At 43.5% G+C, this 19,963-nt stretch overlaps 1 protein-coding gene across 5 annotated transcripts in view; it reads left to right on the plus strand.

Annotated features, from left to right (window-relative positions):
- Window positions 1–3,001: 3,001 nt before the first annotated feature.
- The window catches only part of syt1a (synaptotagmin Ia), an 870,875-nt gene continuing 853,913 nt past the window's right edge, over window positions 3,002–19,963 (plus strand). For 4 of the 5 annotated variants that reach the window (XM_072484731.1, XM_072484730.1, XM_072484734.1 and 1 more), the window contains exon 1: window positions 3,002–3,246. The gene's annotated coding sequence lies outside the window, so the exon portion shown is untranslated. Of the gene's footprint in view, window positions 3,247–4,043; window positions 4,063–19,963 lie in introns of those variants that run through there. The other variant, XM_072484732.1, reaches the window with a different exon arrangement.

The following is a 19,963-nucleotide window of genomic DNA, read 5'->3' on the forward strand; positions in this document are numbered from 1 at the left end:
TCTACAAGATGCACTGCAGGATCTCAACAATGGTCCTGAGGCAGCAGCTTCCAAACCCATGACCACTACCATCTAGAATGACAAGAGTATATTGCTGACCAATCAAGAAATTTTTTACACTGTGACTATGTTGGAGTGTTGGCTTATAGAGGGAACAAAAATAAAAGAAAGACTTGCATTTCACGATACCTGGGAACACCACCACCTGAATGTTCCTCTCCACTCACTCACCATCCTGACTTGGAAATATATCCCAGTTCCTTCACTATCGCTGGGTCAAAATCTTGGAACTCCCTCCCTCATAAGTCAATGGGCGTACCCACACCACATGGGCTGCAGCAGTTCAAGAAGGCAACTCATCACCACCTTCCCAAGGACAGTTAGGAATGGACAACAAATGCTGCCCCTAGCTAGCGAAGCCCACATCCCATAAAAAATATTTTTTTAAAAACCTGAGCGAAACTTGCACAATCCGGCCAAAACAACAGTCAAATGTCATTGTACATTAGCATAATGGTTATGTTATTGGACGGATAATCTGGACACGCAAGTTTGAATACAGCAACTGGGATTTTTAATTCATTTGATTCGATAAATCTGAAATAAACAGCTAGTCTCAGTAACAGTAGCCATGAAGCTACTGGATTGCTGTAAAAACCCATCTGATTCACCAATGTCCTTTCGGGAAGGAAATGTTTCCTCCTTTTCAGTCTGGCCTGCATGGCGCACAGCGATGTGGTTGACACTTAACTGCCTCTGAAATGGCTGAGCGAGACACTCAGTTGTGTTGCAGAGATGGACTGCAAGGGTTAAAGAAGACGATGCACTAACACTTTCCCAAGTGCAATTCGGGATGATCGATCAATGCTTCTGCCACCTCCCTTTCCGCAGAATGATTTGGGATCTGCCTCTCGTATTCAGCTTTCCCCTTGCTTCATCTTTGATTAATATTATTTTCCGAACCAATTTGGAAAGCTTTTACACTGTGTCTGTGATTGGACTACTGGCTTATAGAGGAAAGAAAAATAAATGTAAGATTTGCATTTCAAATACAGAAATAAAAACAGGAAATGCTGGAAATACGCAGCAGGTCAGGCAGCATCTATGGAGCAAAGGAGTTTTTGTTTTATAAATTTAGAGTACCCAATTCCTCTTTTTTCCAATTAAGGGGCAATTTAGCGTGGCCAATCTACCTACCCTGCACATCTTTGGGTTGTGGGGGTGAGACCCGCGCAGACATGGGGAGAATGTGCAAACTCCACACGGATTGTGACCCAGGGCCGGGATCGAATCCGGGTCCTCGGCGCCGTGAGGCAGCAGTGCTAACCACTGCGCCACCGTGCCGCCCAGTGGAGCAAAGGAGTTGTCAAAGTTTCATGTAGTCTGATGAAAGTTATTGACCAAAAATTTTAATGTTGTTTCCCTCTCTGCAGAAGCTGTCAAACCTGCTCAGTGTTTCTAGCATTTTCCTTATTTATTACTTTCATTTTCATAGCACCTTTCACACCCTCCAGATGTCCCATATAGTGTTACCATTAATTAGATACTTTTTGAATTGGAGTCACTGTTGTAATTTAGGAAATTGATTGATTGATATTTATTGTCACATGTACGGAAGTACAGTGAAAAGTATTTTTCTGTGACCAAGGGAACGTATACAGTACGTAAATAGTAGACAAAAGAATAATCGACAGAGTACATTGACAATGGTGCATCAACAAATAGAGATTGGTTACAGTGCGGAACAAGGGCCAAACAAGAGCAGCATAGGGCGTCGTGAATAGTGTTCTTACAGGGAACAGATCAGTCTAAGGGAGAGTCGTTGAGGAGTCTAATAGTTGTGGGGTAGAAGCTGTTCCTATGTCTGGATGTGCAGGTCTTCAGACTTCTGTATCTTCTGCCTGATGGAAGGGTCTGGAAGAGGGCAAAGCCTGGGTGTGAGGGGTCTCTGACAATGCTGTCTGCCTTTCTGATGTAGCGGGAGGTGTATACAGAATCAATGGGAGGGTGGCAATGCAGCAGCCAATATGTGCAGAGCAAGATCCCATTGTGTCGCTGACCAGGTAACCTATTTAAGGTGTTGGGTGACAGATAACTAATGACTAGGTTAGTAGGAGGCCTCCCCAGCCTTTCCTCAAATAGTGCCCCAGGATATTTTATACCTACCTGAGGGGGTAGACGGGACTTTGCTTTAACATATCATCTGACAAAATGACACCTCCAATATAGTACTCCCTCAGTACGAAAGTGCCAGCCTAGACTTTGTGATTATACCTCTGGAGTGTGATCCAAACCCACAACCTTCTGATACACGTGTCCCTGAGCCACAGAAAACACCTTCCTACTGATGCAGATAATAATCACATTTATGGCTAGGCAATTATGGCTTGTTCAGAATCAGGGCACATGGCTTTATGATTTAACAACTCAAAATCCATCTTCTTCCATCAACCTGTCCACTTTCCAGACAGTTATCCAAACTAATCAGCCTGCATTTACTGAAGTACCACTATGTCAGAATTGACTGTAGGTTTGATAACTGAAGGATGTGAAATCCAGGACATAAAGATGCAGCTTCATGGCTCATCACCCTAAACTCACTGAGACACCCCTTCCCCCTACCCCCAAACAACCCGCCCCCAACAACAATATCACTGATTAGAAATACTTCCTCTCTCTGTTGTGTGGGTTTCTGTGATATAATTGGTGAGCTACATTATTGATGGTGCTGAGACCCTCTGAGGGAGTCACCTCACATAATTCTCCATCCATACATACAGCCTGCAGACTGCTGCCACATTAGGGTACATTTTTCTCCATGATATAGTTCCTGATTGTCTTTTGCAGGAACCCTCTCAAATGTGGAGATGGGAAGATGAAATAAAACCCTGTTTATTGCTGTTAAATTATATATGCGAGGCAGCGTCTTCTGTGTGTCCAATCAGACACAAGGACTCAATGATGCAGTGGGTTCTCACTGGAGGGATTCCTGAGAAGCTGCAGTATGTCGCTCCTGTGTTAAACAGGCTATGCCCCTCTCTCCTCATCTATAAAGCCACTTGCTCTCAACAGGAGGAGGCTAACTCTGTTGGAGCCAAACCTCTGAAAGCCTGGCCAGGAGAGGCAGAAGAGAAAAATAAACGTGTTTTCCTTTTATTTCGCGTGCGTGCACCTTATTTTCAAGACACATTCAGCTGAATAGATTTTCTGTATTTTTATTTTTTTTAAAAGAAGACATCGTTTCAGGTAAGACGATATTGTGTTGTTATTCTGCAATGTAATGTTGGCTGTAAAAGCTGGAAGTGCAGCTAATAGGAAGCCTATTGTGTGTGTGTGTGTGGGTTTAATTAATGTTCCCGTTGTAAAATAGTGGGAGAAATGCAAGCTTGCGAATTGAGCTGGCTGGGTTCTGTCAGGAAGCTGTTCCCGAGAAGGACAGTTATCTCCAGGACTCTTCACCCAGAGTGATTGAGACCCACAGGGGGGAGAGGGAGGCTACTCGGTGAAGCCAGCAAATGTGTGAAGAAAGTTGAGGTAGATAACAACATGTGTGGCAACTGTAATGAAATGAATGAAGGCTGACTGTACAGCCAGATACAGCTATTTGTTTGGCATCGCCACTCTTAATCAGGAACAAAGCAACAACATGTAATCTTTCATTTGATTTGTTCTCTTTGGTCTTTCAGCTGGAAGGTGTTTTCTGTTCTGTGTCGGTTTAAAGGCTGTGGTAGGGAAGCGGTTAGCAATGACATTACCCCTGTGCAATGCTTCCATCCAGTACTTAGTGAGTATCTGGCCAGGTTCATATAAGAGTCAGGGGCAACGAATTTCCTCTGGGTTCAATAAGTCTGCTTTCTGTTATTGCTTTGTTAAATTCCAGACAGGCGGTGCATTAGACAAATTAAAATGTGTTAGCAGAAAAATAGAGAGCCTTTAATAGTGATATCCGCCAACCAGTAATTCAATCAGCGCGCACACACACACAGACACAGACAGCCTTTCGCTCGGTCGTCCCATATGTGTGTCGGATGGGGAAAAGGAGGAAGGAATCTGTGGCCGAAGGTAACTAGGAAAGGATTAGAGAGGCTTCCCGAAATGAGCGGAAAGCATTTGGGCCGAAACTGCAGACAGATGTCGTGTCCCAGAATAAATCGTTTATGCTGCTAGCAAGGGACATGTTAGTTATCACATCCTTCCTTCAGTTAATGTCCATCACTGAGGGGGGGAGGGTGATCAAACTGCATTTAATACGGAATCTTCGTCTTTAAGTCTTTAGAAGACAGGATTTAAAGGGGGTGGGTTAAATTCTGAAAGCAGATTGTGAAGGTCAAGGATTTCTCATATTGATACAATAGGAATCTCTCTGGCTACAATCTGACACATAACATATTTGCACCACTGATTTATTGTCGAGTTTAGACATGGGCTTCCCAAGGTGGGATTACACATAACAGCACCCACACCATGGGGGCTTCGGGAATGTCACTTACCGCTCGCTCCGGGACAAGTACAGTGGATAGTGCTGGTCCGGGGTGGTGGGAGGGGGCGACAGTAAGATGAGCAGATCCTTGAAATATAAACAGAATTTGTAGAAAAGAAACGCACAGGAACATCTCCCTGCGCAGCAACAGTTCAGATATATGTTGGGGGGTCAGCAATTTTACCAAGTGTCCACATGTTTCATTTTCGCCTGTCCTGAGTTGAAACTTTTAGCGCTATTAAATGTAAATACCAAGTTGATGATGTAGGACCAATCTCGAGTAGAATGTTAACTGGTTTATTCCGAAAGTGTAACTTGGTAAAATCTACGCTAAGTCCTCGCTATCAAACATGGAGGAGTTTTCATAATCTAGGCTTTCAAAGAACAACTTTTTAAACATTTCTACTAATGACTCGGGGAGAAGGAGGTAAAATTTGACTTGGTTCAATAGTGTGAAACAAGCGATACAATTGCAAAGCGATGGAAATTGACTCGATTCATTTCATTGTCGCACATTGTCCAATGTTAACTGCACTAATCCATAATAAACTGGACTGGGTTCCTGGGCAGCACTGGAGGCATTGCATGATTGGGGAACCCCAATCATTGCTTTAAGATGCGGAATCCATAAAGAGAGGTTGAAAATTCAATTTATTCCGGAGAGGGCTCTGGCAGGGGGGGAAATATTTGTTTCAGATACTTGAGAGATTAGATGAATTCAACCTGAATGGTTTTTTTTTTTGTTGAGATTGCTAAAAGCTCTCGTCGTAACTAAATTGCAAGCGGACAAAGAGCTGAAATTGAATTTGAGACTGGAAATGGGAGCTGTGCGAATCGGATTATGGAAGGATGGAGAATGATCCTGGTTTTAGGAGGAGCGACATTTGTGAGAACCGGTTACATAAACTTGGTTTGCATTGGAGGTTGTTCTGATTGGCGTGTTTAACATGTTAACATTCAGTGGAGAAATTGTGGGGGAATCGGGTCCCCTGTTGATGGAATCAAGAATGAAATGGGCTTCAATCTCAAAAATCGATCTCTGCCAGTCAAAAAAGAATCCAGGAAGCACTCTTCAACCCAAAAGGTTCTGAAAGTCTGAGCTCACACCCAAAAGGCTGTGCATAATGGATGTATTTTCAGGCAGCAGAGTAAGATTGTGAATGTTTCACAAGTCGATATTGCAGCCCTGATTTCAACACCTAGAGATAATGGTTGGAGTCTTTGGACTAAAGGCCCAACATAATCCCTGCTCAATTGTCGGCTCTATTGACTCTTTTGGGGCTTCGAATGAGACTTGTGTAAATCAGGCATCTGTTCAACTCAGACCTGTTCTGTTTGGGGTTACTTGCCAAGAACTTCATCATATTTTGTTAATACTGTAGTATTGTTAACGGGCGCGGAGGCAGATGTTGTAGCCTTCGCCTCGTTGATCGCCTGAAGGTGGATCCTGATGAGATCGAGAGCAACCTCTCCACTCTGTGCCCTGGCGTGGCGGGGGACCTGTTGGAATTCTTGACTCTTGAGAAGGTTAAGTTTGAACTGAGGGGAAGGATGGAGGGGTTCTACAATTCATGGGTATTATTCATTATGCATTTTCAAGAACTGGAGAACATTGAACATTAGTTGGGGGGGGGGGGGGGTTGGAGGGTTGGGGGGAGGGGGACTGTGTGTGTTAATGGTGTCCATGGGTGATTCCTGATTCCTTTTTGTCATTTGTTTATGTTAACATGGGGGCTAATGTCTGGGGTTTGGTGGGAGGATGGGATCATTGTTATTATTATGGGGATTGGCATTATATTCGTTACTGACTATTGTTTATTGTTGGCGGGTGCAAATTTGGGATAAAATGTGAAAAAAGAGAATAAAAATATATTTTTTTAAAAAAATACTGTAGTATTGTTGGAATAGGCACGCATTAAAAATCACTCTTCATTTGTATCTAAATTTTGATAGGAACCTTTTCCAAATGCAATGCATTTTCAGATTGAAGCATTCTAATGGTTAAATGGTCTGAAGGCTACATCATCAGGCAGGAGGCTTATGGAAAGTACATTTCTACATCTGAAACCCACACAGAAATTAACTACCAGAGGCCAAGCGATTCAAACTCCTCTCCATAAAACACACCCAAGATATCCAATGGTTTCCTTTTGACTTATGCAGCATTTACTCATTTAGAATAATGTTGATACAATACCTGTCATGTCTGACTGCTTCCTCCTCTTATTTATTCCACCTTCCACCAATTAACTCTCACGAGGGTAGCAGCAGGGTAACAATCTTCTGGAGAATGCCCACCTTGACACAAAATGTTGGCATATCCTGTAATATATTTGATCACCTTCAGTTTTAAGCCATGAAATGAAGCTGTCAGTGGAATTTGTAAACAAGGTTTGGTGAATAGCCAAGTGCTCAGTTCTTGGTTAATTCCATCTTGATTGTTTTAATCTGTAGGAGTGGATAGGAGAATGAATCTGGGCTGGCTGAAGGGGGTCAAGGGTGCATGGATTAGCAGCTGGTTAGACAGGTGAATAGATGGATAAATGGGTGTTTAGATGAGTGCTTAAATTGATTGGCCAATGAATGTATGGACAGATAGATAGACATAGACATAGAATTTACAGTGCAGAAGGAGTCCATTCGGCCCATCGAGTCTGCACCAGCTCTTGGAAAGAGCACCCTACCCAAGGTCAACACCTCCACCTGATCCCCATAACCCAGTAACCCCACCCAACACTAAGGGCAATTTTGGACACTAAGGGCAATTTAGCATGGCCAACCCACCTAACCTGCACATCTTTGGACTGTGGGAGGAAACCGGAGCACCCGGAGGAAACCCACGCACACACGGGGAGGATGTGCAGACTCCGCACAGACAGAGACCCAAGCCGGAATCGAACCTGGGACCCTGGAGCTGTGAAGCAATTGTGCTATCCACAATGCTACCGTGATGCCCAGATGCACTGGTGATGTATTTCTCTCTTTGTATAGGATAGGAGGAGTAAGAGGTATCAGAGTTCTTTACATGGGCTGGTTTAGCTCAGTTGGCTGGACAGCTGGTTCATGATTCAGAGCAAGGCCAGCGGCATGGGTTCAATCCCTGTACTGGCTGAGGTGATTTATGAATGTCCCGCCTTCTCAACCTTGCATCTTGCCTGAGGTGTGGTGATTCTCAGGTTAAATCACCACCAGTCAGCCCTCAAAGAGGAACAAAGCCTATCATATGTGACTATGGTGACTTTACTATGGTACAGAAACAGACCATTTGGCCCATCCAGTCCATGCTAGCATTAATCCTCCATTCAGGCCTCTTCCTATCTTTCCTCATCTAAATCTTAACCCTCTATTTCCTTCTTCCACTTAAATGTATCAATACTATCCATTTCAACCTGTGATAGTGAGGCCCACATTCTCACTAATCTTTGGATGAAGAAGTTTCTTCTAAATTCCCTATTTGATTTCTTGGTGACTTTCTTACACTGATGGCTTCTATTTACACCTATTCCCACATTCTCTCTGTATCCACTGGATAAAAATCTTTCAAAATTTTAAAGGTCACTCTTTATCTTTCTATTTTTCAAGAGAAAAGAGATCCACCTTGTCAATCTTTCCCTGATATGTAAACACACACATTTCTGGTATCATCATCGTAAATGTACTCTGTACCCTCTCCAGTGCCTTTATATCCTTTTTATAACCTGGTGACCAGAACTGCGCACAATATTCTTTAAATGTGGGCCTAACCAAGGCTCATTACAGGTTCAACGCGACTTCCCTATTTTTCAATTCTATCCCTCCAGAAACAAAACCCAGTGCTCGGTTTGTTCGTTTTTAATGTTCTTGTTAACCTGTGGTGCAACTTTTAGTCATTGATTTATGGTTAGTCCAAAGATCTCTTTATTCTGCTCCCCACCTAGGGAGCATCTTCCAAGGAATAAGTGACCTCCCTATTCTTTCTACCTCACAGTTATCTGTTATTTTGTTATTTGCAGCACAGAAGGAAGCCATTCGGCCCATCATGTCTGCACCGGATCCCAAAAGAGCAACCTAGCTAGTCCCATTCCCCAGCCCTATCTCCATAGCCCTCTAAATTAATCACTTTCAAATATATATCCAGCTCTCTTTTGAAACCTCCTATGCAATCTGCCTCAACCACTCTTCCAGGCAGTCCATTCCAAACCCCTACAACTCCTCTTGAATAAAGGCGTTTCGCCTCATCTTACTCCTAGCTGACCATCTTGAAATTGTGACCCTCTAGTGACTGACATAACAACTAGTGGAAACAGAATATCCTCCTTGTCAAAATTGTTCATAATTTTGAACACCACAATAGGTTCATCTCTTAATCTTCTCTGCACCAAGGAGAACACACCCAATTTCTCCAATCTTTCCTTGTATCCAAAGTTCCTCATTCTTGGTATCATTCTAATAAATCTCCTCTGCACACTCTCCAAGACTTTAACATCCTTAAACTATGTTTGCTAATTATTTGCCGGTTATGCAAATGTATTAATGTCCTTCTGTAATTTATTGCAGTCATCCTCATAATTGAGAATCCCCCCTTGCACACCCACCACCATCCCCCCATGTCCTATGAATGCATTTTTAAAACGTCCATTTTGAGGAATCGAAGGCCTTTTGAAAATCCACTTAAATGCTATCAATTGCATTACCACAGCTACTCTCTGTGTTAACCTGCTCAAAACATTCAATAAGGTCAGTCAAACAAGATGTTTTGAGATCCATGCTGACTATCCATTACTAATTTTTTTGTGTCTAGATGTCCTTCTATTCTCTCCTTGAGTAAGGATTCCTTTACCTTTCCTACTAATGATGATAAGTTGACTGGTCCACAATTTCCTGGGTATGTTCTTCCCTCCTTCAAGATGGGAATTACATAATCTATCCGTGAGTCCTCTTTTTCGAACAAATGATTAAATATGAGTTACCAATGCCTCTGCTATCTCTTCTGCAAATTCTTTTAAACTTTTTGGATGCAATCCATCTAGACCAGGGATTTTATCATTTTTAAGTTTGTTTAGCTCATTGAATACATGCCTTTTTAAATTTTAAATATACTTCTCACATTGCTCATATCTTCATTCAGTGTCATGCCTATCTATTCTGTTTCTCTGGTAAATACAGAATCAAACAAATTATTTGATATTTTTGCTATATCTCTATCATTGGAACATAGAACATAGAATATACAGTGCAGAAGAAGGCCATTCGGCCCATCGAATCTGCACTGACCCACTTAAACCCTCACCTCCACCCTAACCCCTCATTTCACCCTATCCCCGTAACCCAATAACCTCCACCCTAACCCCTCCTAACCTTTTTTGGACACTAAGGGCAATTTAGCATGGCCAATCCACCTAACCTGCACGTCTTTGGACTGTGGGAGGAAACCAGAGCACCCGGAGGAAACCCATGCAGACACGGGGAGAACGTGCAGACTCCGCACAGACAGTGACCCAGCGGGGAATCAAACCTGGGACCCTGGAGCTGTGAAGCCACAGTGATATCCACATGCACTACTGTGCTGCCCACCTATGGTATTATCCTGTCTATCCCTTAATGATCCTATCCCCATCACAGCCTTCCTTTTTATTGATGTGTCTAAAATATTTTATTACTTTGCTATATGTTCCTTGATAATCTAATGTCATTATTCATCCATGGAGTCTCACTAGTGTTTTGTTTGTTCTTTCCTCCTTCCATCACAAATTGCTCAATTTATTCCTGCTTCTATTTGTCACATTCTCATATGCATGAATAATTTCAAACAACATCATTGCAGTGTTAATGTTAGCATACTTGTGACAATAAAGATTATTAATAAAAATAAAATATAATCAAACCAAAGTGGGACGGAAATGAGTGGCACCATTGAATCTATGTCGAAGCAGGCACTGATTGTCTGGAATAACCCCCTTGTAGGTGCATTAAGTCCCCAGTGTTAAAAGGGATGGAGAAGGAGCAGAAAAGGTGCAAAAAGAGATTTACTGGGATGATACCATAGCTGAGAGGCTTTATGTATCAGAAAGGATTGCGCAGCTGGTGTTCTTTCTTCTAGAGGTGTGATCGGATCTTGGTGCTTCTGAATGGATTTGATGGGATCGATGCAAAGATGTTTCCACTTTTGGCAGGTGAGGGATGTGGGTGATGCCGGATACTCATTAATAAATCCAGTCGGGAATTCAGGAGAAATGTCTTTCCCCAGAGAGTGATGAGAATAGTGAACTTGCTACCACAGAGTGTAGTTGAGGTGAATAACATTGATGCATTTAAGAGGATGTTTGATTAAAACATGAGGAATAGAAGGACAAGTTTGTTTTTCAAATTTAGAGTACCCAATTATTTTTTTTTCCCAATTAAGGGGCAATTTAGCGTGGCCAATCCACCTCACCTGCACATCTTTGGGTTGTGGGGGTGAAACCCACGCAAACATGGGGAGAATGTGCAAACTCCACACGGACAGGGACCCAGGGCCGGGATTCCAACCCCGGTCCTCAGCGCCGCAGTCCCAGTGATAACCACTGCACCACATGCCGCCCTTAGAAGGACAAGTTGAGAGGGTGAGATGCCTAAGCATTGGGTGAAGGTCTGTGTGTCGAATAAAGACTTTATGGTGCTGTCGGGCAAAATGGCCTGTTTCTGTGTTGTAAATAGTACAAAAGCGATGGAATATAATATTCAAACCTCAAACTTGCCACCTTAAAACAATAATTTCAACCATGAATTACACTAGTCTGAAACTGTATATAATTCAGGGGGAAGTCTGGTTATTTTATTCTGGGAACTTGGATTTGCTTGTTTGCTTATTTTGTTCCATCACAAAGCAGATATAAATACTCCCCTCTAAATGTCAAGGGGAATATTTTGCAGACAAATTTGCGGATGCACAGAAAAGCAGTTATTGTGAAAAGAAGCTTTATTTATATCAAACAAGTGGAACGTGAAATGTAAAAGTCAGTACCTCAAGGTGTAACAGATGCTGAGTGTTATTAATAACTCTTTTGGATCAGGATCAGGAGTCGAGGGCATTTCTTCAGAAGCTCTCGAAAGTTTTCTGTAACCCTGGCTTTTCAAAGCTTTGTGACTAGGTCAATCAAATCAAGCATATGCCGACAGCTGTCTAGTGCAAGGAAGAAAATAATCTGTTTTGTGCTTTCAAGAATGTGATATGTGCATGTACTTGTATGAAGCTACTGATGGCTTGTCTCCAAAGGGTTGTAGGTATAACACATGGCAATTGTGTTCCCACATCCACATTTGTAACCTGTTAAAGATGCCTGGTCAGCCCTAAACAATGGCTAAGGTATTGAAACGTTATTTTTTAAGTTTTAAACTCTGCAGAAAGATCAATTTGTTCCAGAAATGATACATAAGAAATAGGGCGTGGTTATTTTATGAACAAAACTTTATTAAAAGAAAGAAAAGAAAACAATGTTTAAACATTTATTTCACAGTTCTAGCATGAACAGATTACATGCAGCTTCTTAACGTTAACACTAGTTCCCATTAAAACAACACTTTGCATGAAAATACAGCTCTTGTTTCACTTATACATACAGGCAAAGGCAACATTTGCATTTAGGAAGCAATCAGTCTTTTGTTAGGACATCTCTTTCAGAATACTTTTCCTTTGTGGTGGTTTTCATGACCTGTTTCATGGCTGCTCCCATCCTTCTCTCTCTGTTCTAAATTGATTCTCTCTCTCTCTCCCTAAGCTCTGTCCGGCCCTTCAACAAAGGTCCTCTTCTGGAATGACCAGACTGGAACTCAACTGTAATGTGGGCTTGATTGCCCACTCCCGTTTACAGAAAGGACAAGAGCTATGCCATTCATAGGCACCTAACCTTCCATTGATGGACAAATGGGTCGTCAGACTCTATAATGTCAAACAGGGTTGTCCCGAATGACAATGGATCTCAAGTAAATCACCTTATGCATTCCCTAATAGGTTTAATTCTGAATGGGACCAGGTGACTCAGCCAGGTATGGATATATCCCTTTGATTATGCTACTAGCAGTCTTTTTTCCTTTTCAGTCTGTGTTAACCCCTAAATTGCCTGCTATATCTTGGACCCCATTTCTGGACCCACAATCCTAATATCTCCCACATCTTGGACCGCATTTCTGGACCCAAGTTCCGAACATCTCCCTATCATGACAAACCCCATTGACGTCTTTGGTTAACAACCCATTAAAGCTGGATTATGTTCCTGTTGCTGGGATATGTTTTATTTGATTATGTTTCTCTTTACTATTCTTTCTCTTTCTTTTGCTTTTTAGAACGATTTAACCATTGATGACTAGCCTTTAGTTCAGTGGTCATTTAATAAACACAGGGAGTTCACAGCGAGTTGTAAAGACATTTATTTTAATATAACATTATGGCGGCACGCGGCACAGTGGTTAGCACTGCTGCCTTTGGCGCTGAAGGACCAGGGTTCGAATCCCGGCCTTGGGTCATTGTCCGTGTGGAGTTTGCACATTCTCCTCGTGTCTGCGTGGGTTTTGCCCCCACAACCCAAAGATGTGCAAGCTAGGTGGATTGGCCATGCTAAATTGCCCCTTAATTGGAAAAAAATAATTGGGTATTCCAAATTTATTTTTAAAAATATAACATTATATACATGAGGCCAGGTTACATCTTACCGGGTCCTCTCTCCTTGGCCGACCTTTTATACCAGTGCCAGCAGGCTACCCGACCCCCAAGGCGTTGGGAGAACTTGGACTCCCAATGAGCATGGGGAAACAATCATCCTCAACTGATGAGTTCTCTGCAGGTTATGACAGGTCACATTCCCACCTCTGAGAATGGAACACATTAGGGTTTGAAAGCCACTCCAGTGAGCAAAGACCAGATGAAACCCTGGGTTGATACCCAGCAGAATACTGGTAGCTATGACTGGGCGCTCCAGATTGTATGGGTTGTGGGAGCTCATAAAACCCACCCACCATGAGAATTCTTGTTGTCCCCTGTTAATCAGCTCGCAAACACGATCATTGTTGGCTGAGCAAAAGAGTGACAAAACAAAACTAAAGGTTTTAGTTTATTCACAAAGCACAATTTGCAAAGTGGATGACTTGGATAACTTAATCAACAGTCTTCCCCCCATAACCAGGAATCTATTCTTTTGTTTTCCCCTTCACCAATCCCACCTCTTGCCTAATTTGGTGCCTATAACATTGTGGGAGCACCATCATCAAATGCATTACAGGGGTTCAAGAAGAAGACTCACTACCACCTTCTTAGGGCAATGACAGGTGGACCATAAGCACTAGCAAAACCTGACAGTGAATTTCAGAAAATAAATCTAGAACCGTTAGCACCTGGAGGCCATTTGCCCCTTGTGGCTTGAGGTGAATTTCGGTCTCTCCCAAGGGCTGATTTTACAAGTCCATTATCCTGCTGACACCTTGTGCTCTCATTCATATTTTTAACGTGGAGTTAATACATGTATATATTTCAATTATATAATCGATTTAGTATCCATCACCCCTTTTTGAGAAAGCATTCCTCGCTCTGATAACTCTGGATGAAGAATTTTCCTTCTAATCCCCATGCATATCAAATGTTTGCCTTGAGATCCTAGACCCACATCAGTCATTTCTATAACTCCATCAATTGGCTTTCCACTATCTGGGCTCTAAGCTCCAGAACATCCTCCCTCAACCCCTCTGCCTTTCTACCTCTATTTTTTCCTCAATGACCCGCCATGTGATCTACCTCTTTGACTAAGCTAACTTCTGATAACCCGCCTACCCCTGACAACCTTTCACCCCCATGCTTGTCACTAATTTATTTACTTCTGCCTTAAAGATATTCACAGACTCTGCCTCAACCATCTTTTGAAGAAGAGAGTTCCAAAGTCTCACAATGCTCAGAGAAAGAAAAATGTCCCCATCTCCTTCCTAATGGGGGGATGGGGCCTTATTTTTAAACAATGGTCTCTCAATCTAGATTCGCCCACAACAGGAAACATCCCCTCCACATCCACCCTGTCAAGTCCCCTCAAAAATCTTATATCAAAATTAATGCAAAATTGAAGCTCTGTAGAAAACAGACTAAACATCTAGGCTACCGGAAGCAGCATTTTGGTTTCAACTTCTATTCCTTCAACTTGCTTCTCAGTGTTGTGCCCTGGGTTCTCTGGTGCTCGGGGATCAATGTTGCTAGAAGATTAAATGGAATTTTTAAAATTCATTCTCGGAGTGTGAATGCCACTGCCTAGGCTTGTATCTATTGCCCATCGCTAATTGTAACTGAGAAGGCGCTGTAAAGCCATGTTTCTGAACCGCGACATTCCAGATGGCATTAGTGCTGTAGGGAGGAAGTTGTCAAACTTTGACTCAGTAACAGTGAAGTCATATCCGGTCCCGAGGCTGATGATGGGTTTTCTGTCTGATTTTATTCTGATTTGCCTGTTCTGTAGTGGTTTTGACACAATTTAGATACATGTGAGACCATTTAAGAAGGCAGTAAGTTGCTTAGTAAAATTACCACTCTGCTACCGTCCATGAATTCTGGTAAGGCAAATCTGAATAATAATAGATACCTCAGCCCGGCAAAGGAACAACATGCTTCAATATGGTATCAGCCATATTTTGGTGCGTCACATTCTTACTGCCAAGTCAGAACGTCACAGGTATAAGTGTCACTCGAGACATTTGAGTAAATAATCTCGGTTGACACCCCTGTGGCAGTACTGCACTGTTGGGGGTGCCAATTTTTGGACGTATTCTCAGGTAGACATATAGGATCCGAAAAGGAGCAAGGGAGCTAACCCAGTATCCTGGAATCAAAATGTATCCCTTAAACAACATCATAAAAGCAGATGATTCTGTCAGTGTCTCACTGCTGTTTATGGGAGCTTGCTGTACAGACATTGGCTGCAGCGTTTCCTACATTACAACAATAACTACACGTCAGATGTACTTCCTTGGCTGTAAAGCAATTTGGGGCATCCTGAGGTTGTGAAAGATGATATATAAATGGAAGTCTCCTTTTGTAATACTCAGAAAGAAACATTTACATTTATGTAGCATCACCATCAGTGCAACACTTCCTCATTACTAATTTGGGCTGTATTTATGCCCCCACCAGGTGTGTTTTGGGTGGGGTGCAAGTAAAATAAGGTGGTTGCCCACACCACCAACCTCCTGCCCACCCCTGAACTCACCCCCATAAAATGGGGGTGGGCGAGCACCAAAACCGGCAGCTTGCCCGTCATATTTAAATAGATAATCAAGGGTCAATTAGGCCTGTTACCAAGCCAATTGACCCCAGACAATATGCTATCCACATCAACCATCCCCACCCGGAACCCTAACCTGCCCAAACCTCCCCTGACCAAGACCCTGGACCTGCTTGTTCCAGGCCCTTTTTCTGCTTCCTCATTGCAGTCCCTGCAGCTCCCACTAATGTGCTCCTGGTGCTGCTGGACATGCCGGTCAATCAGATTGGCTGACAGTCCCAGAGTGTGGGATTTCCTCTCCAGTGAAAAGTGGAAATCCCACACTGGTCCTATTTACCCTGCCCACAGTGTGTTATGGTTGCAGGAGTGCAGGCATGGAGCGAATTGGCTCTACACTGATTTTGCTTCTGGTGGTGGGGTGAGCTGTCCACACATCCAACACCCCCCCCCCCGCCCCCCCCCCCTCCCCTCCCTCCACCATCAACAGTAATTTTCTGCCCATTGAATTGGGAATGTCAGTCAGGATTTTATACTTGAATCCCTGAATTGGGTTTTGAACACAAACGTTTCCGGCAGCGGGTAGAGAATGCTACCATTTGAGCATGGGCTGACAATGGAATTCAAAGCATTCAATCTTCTAGATGAACATGGTTTGAGGGCCTGTATTGCCAATTCCAGTGAATTTTAAAGTGAGTTTTTAAAAGATGTAGCCACATTTATAAACTGAGACAATAATGGTGCTGTCAGGGTCAGAGGCTATCCTGGATGTAACCCAGTCGTGGATTAAATCTCCACCTCCTCACTCTCCCACAAGTGAAAGTAAAATCCTGAAAGACAAAGAGGCTGGTGAATGTCAGCGCTGCTTCTGTTGAGACTAGGTCAACAGCACAAAAGCAAAGCAATGGCATGTTCTCGAAACGCAACGGGAGAAAACAGAAAAATATGATTGGATTAATTAAGAATACAGGCAAATGAGAGTGCATAACAGGACCAAATTCAACCCAAATGGTGTCCACTTTGAATCGATAATGTGTGTTTCAAATCAGGACCCTTGTTATTATCTAAAAGATAGGTTGGCAGTTCACATACTACCTGGTGAATGCATGCAAGTTCAAATAGATACACTCATCGTTTTCAGGATGTTCTGGTTAAGTTTTACATTTTGAGCATTTGCAGTTTTGCTTTCCTTCTGTAATTCAACATTAATTTAACCATCTTGCTCAACTGGTTGATATGAGAAATGGAAGATTATCGAGGTTGAGGAGGTCTTCTGGCTGACTGACTGACTAAGCTGTATTGTGTCGGGCAATATACAGGGAATTTAATTCAACATCTTTTCATAAAAAGAACAAATTGTTTCATTATATGAAATAAATAACTTGAGCAACCACATGGAGCTAACTTTCAAAATGAATAACATGAAAGTGTTTACACTACAACAGGAGTAGGCCATTAAGCCTCTCGAGCCCATTACACTGAAACAGGAGGGGTCCATTCAGCTCATCAAACTTGTTCCACCATTCAATTAGACCATGACTGATCTGCATCTCAACTCCATTTACCCACCTTTGATCCACAGCCCTTGATGCCCTTCCCCAATAAATAGTTGTCTCTTTTCTGTTTTTACATTACCCCCAGATTGTAGAGTTATTTAGCGTCTGGCACCGAAAAGTCAGAAGTTTGCAGGTTCACAAAATCTTGGCTGACACTCCAGTGTAGTACTGATGGAGTGCTCAACTGCTGGAGGTACCGGGCAGGATTCTCCATCCCGGGACGTCCAGAATACGCTCCCCGACGGGACAGAGAATCAGGCATCTGACCCATCTGTATCTATTTAGCGGGCCCGTTGCCCTATGCTCCAGCCTCCCGTGATTCTCCGGTCCCGCAGCCAGGAATCACGTGGCCATGGATCACTTGTGGTTTTTACCAGCATGGCCCTGGGGCGTGGTGGACCTCGCGTTGGGCCAGCCCCCCTTGGCCTACCGTGAGGTCCACCATACCAGGGCCATGCAGGGAGGGACCATCCAAGCCCATCCCAGGGCTACCACCACCCCCCCCCCCCCCCCAACAATGCACTGCCCCCCGTGCCTCCTCCAGCAGACCTCCCCTCAAGACCCTCCCCCAGACAATGGCCCGGTAGCGGGATTCCCTGGAAATCCCTCATATTCCACGCCATGCATAAACTTTCATGGCATGGAACACTGAATTGCTTCCCACTTTACGACTGCAAGAGTTTCGTAATACTATTGCAATTCAGCTCCGGTGGGAGAACAGTCTCCCAAACGGAGAATCCCGCTCACCATCTTTCAGGTGAAATGTTGAACTGAGTGTCCATCCTCTTGCTGGGTGAATCTAGTGAATAGCTGGCGAACTGTGCCTAATGCCCTGGCCAATATTTATCCCTCAATCAACATCACTCAAAGAAAAACAATGATATTATTATCACATTGCCATTTGTGCGAATTTGCTGCCGTTTGCTATATTACATCTGTGACCACACTTCAAAGAGGATTTCATTGACTCTAAATGCTTTAGGACGTCCTGAAATTCTGGAAGGTGGCATATAGAAGTATAAGTTTCCTCCTTTTGATACTGTTATGGGCCAGGGTTTAGAGAACCCCAAAGTGTATCATGGAGTTCACCTGACCCACAACTTTTAATAGATTGTGGTATGGGGAGCACACGGCCCACTCTACAGGTGTGGTATAACAGAAATGGAAAAGTAATTTTTAAAGCAAAACAATGTTTATTCTATGAACTCAAGTTTACCTTTTTGAAACGTACAGTGAACATCTTAGCAACCATCAATTCAAATACAACCCCCAAAGAATACAACACTAAGTAATCCTTAATAACTTCCCAAACAACATCCAGAAGAAACACCTTTCAACAGAAGCACATTATGTTTACATTCACTACTGAGAACATTCATAATTCTGAATTCACCAAATGATCAAGAGATAGTCTTTTGACGGCAGAGAGAACAGCAGTACACCTGCTTGGTCTGGCTTCAGCTCCAACACTAAAAACGAAACTAAAACACACCCTGCAGCAAACAGCCTAAAATGAAAGTAAAAAGCTGACAGACAGCCCAGCTCCACCCACACTCTGACGTCACTGATAATACCCATTTCTTAAAGGTACATTTCTTAAACACTCATTTCTTAAAGGTACTCTCACATGACATACCTTTGATGAAAAATGTAGTTCTCCTTAGAGGCAAAGAAAGATACAATATTTCATTCAATTTTCAAATGTTTGTCATTCTTTGCCTCATTTATTGTAAGGAATGGTAGTCATATTAATGTATTATTCAACTCATATTTACTGTTGTGACACATCCCTAAGCACCTACACAGAGCCACCTTCGGAAAAGACGCTTCACTTGTTTTCATATCTTCATCATTAACAATGTGGGTGTGGGTAGGAGGAAACAATGTTCTCTTTGATGATGCTGTCTGTGCAATAGTTACCTCATTCAGCATCTGAAGATTAAGCAGCAACTCAATCACAAAAGACAACAAGGGAAGGAATTGAACAGTAGGCGGGCAATTGGCAGGTTATTATCAGCAGCAAGAAGACTGATAATGTGGGCTGGGGACGATTGACAGTGTGCTATCCACCCAACTCCTTTCTGCAGCACTAAATATTTGGGGCTGGATTCTCTTTCGGCTGGACTCTCCATTTCACTGGCAGCGCACTCACGCCCGTGGATTTTCCATTGGCTGGCTGCCGGGAAAGAGAATCCCGCTGCCGGCGGGGGTGACCGCACCAGAAAATGGGTGCGGCAGGACGGACGATCCCGCCCTTGATTCTTTGGCTTAGTAACCATCGGCTGGATTCTCCGATTTGGAGACTATGTCCCCACGCCGGCATTAAATCGGTGCCGTTTTACGCCAAGAAATCTGGTGCAAAATGGCCACCGATTCCCCGTCTGGCTGGGGGCTACGGCCTGCAGCGGCAGTGCCGTGCTTCATGGTGGATGCCGCTCGTGGACCCAGCCAGCAAAATAGTCCCCCCCTTCAGCCGGCTCACACTCCCCGGACCGCACCACCACAGTGCCCCCAGCCTCGAATATGTGCAGCCCTGACCGCGGATCGGGCCTCCACCGACTGCCGCGGCGCTGTACTGAGTCCGCAGCTGCCACGCTGAGTCCCCGACGGGTGAGACCATGAGAGACTTACGCCATCGGGAACTCGGCCGGTTGGAGACGGAGCATCGCAGAGCGGGCCTCAGCCAATGTATGGCGAGTACGCCGCTTTTGAGGGGGCGG

Source organism: Scyliorhinus torazame, chromosome 19 (genome assembly GCF_047496885.1).
Source record: "Scyliorhinus torazame isolate Kashiwa2021f chromosome 19, sScyTor2.1, whole genome shotgun sequence".
Classification (NCBI taxonomy): Eukaryota; Metazoa; Chordata; class Chondrichthyes; order Carcharhiniformes; family Scyliorhinidae; genus Scyliorhinus; species Scyliorhinus torazame.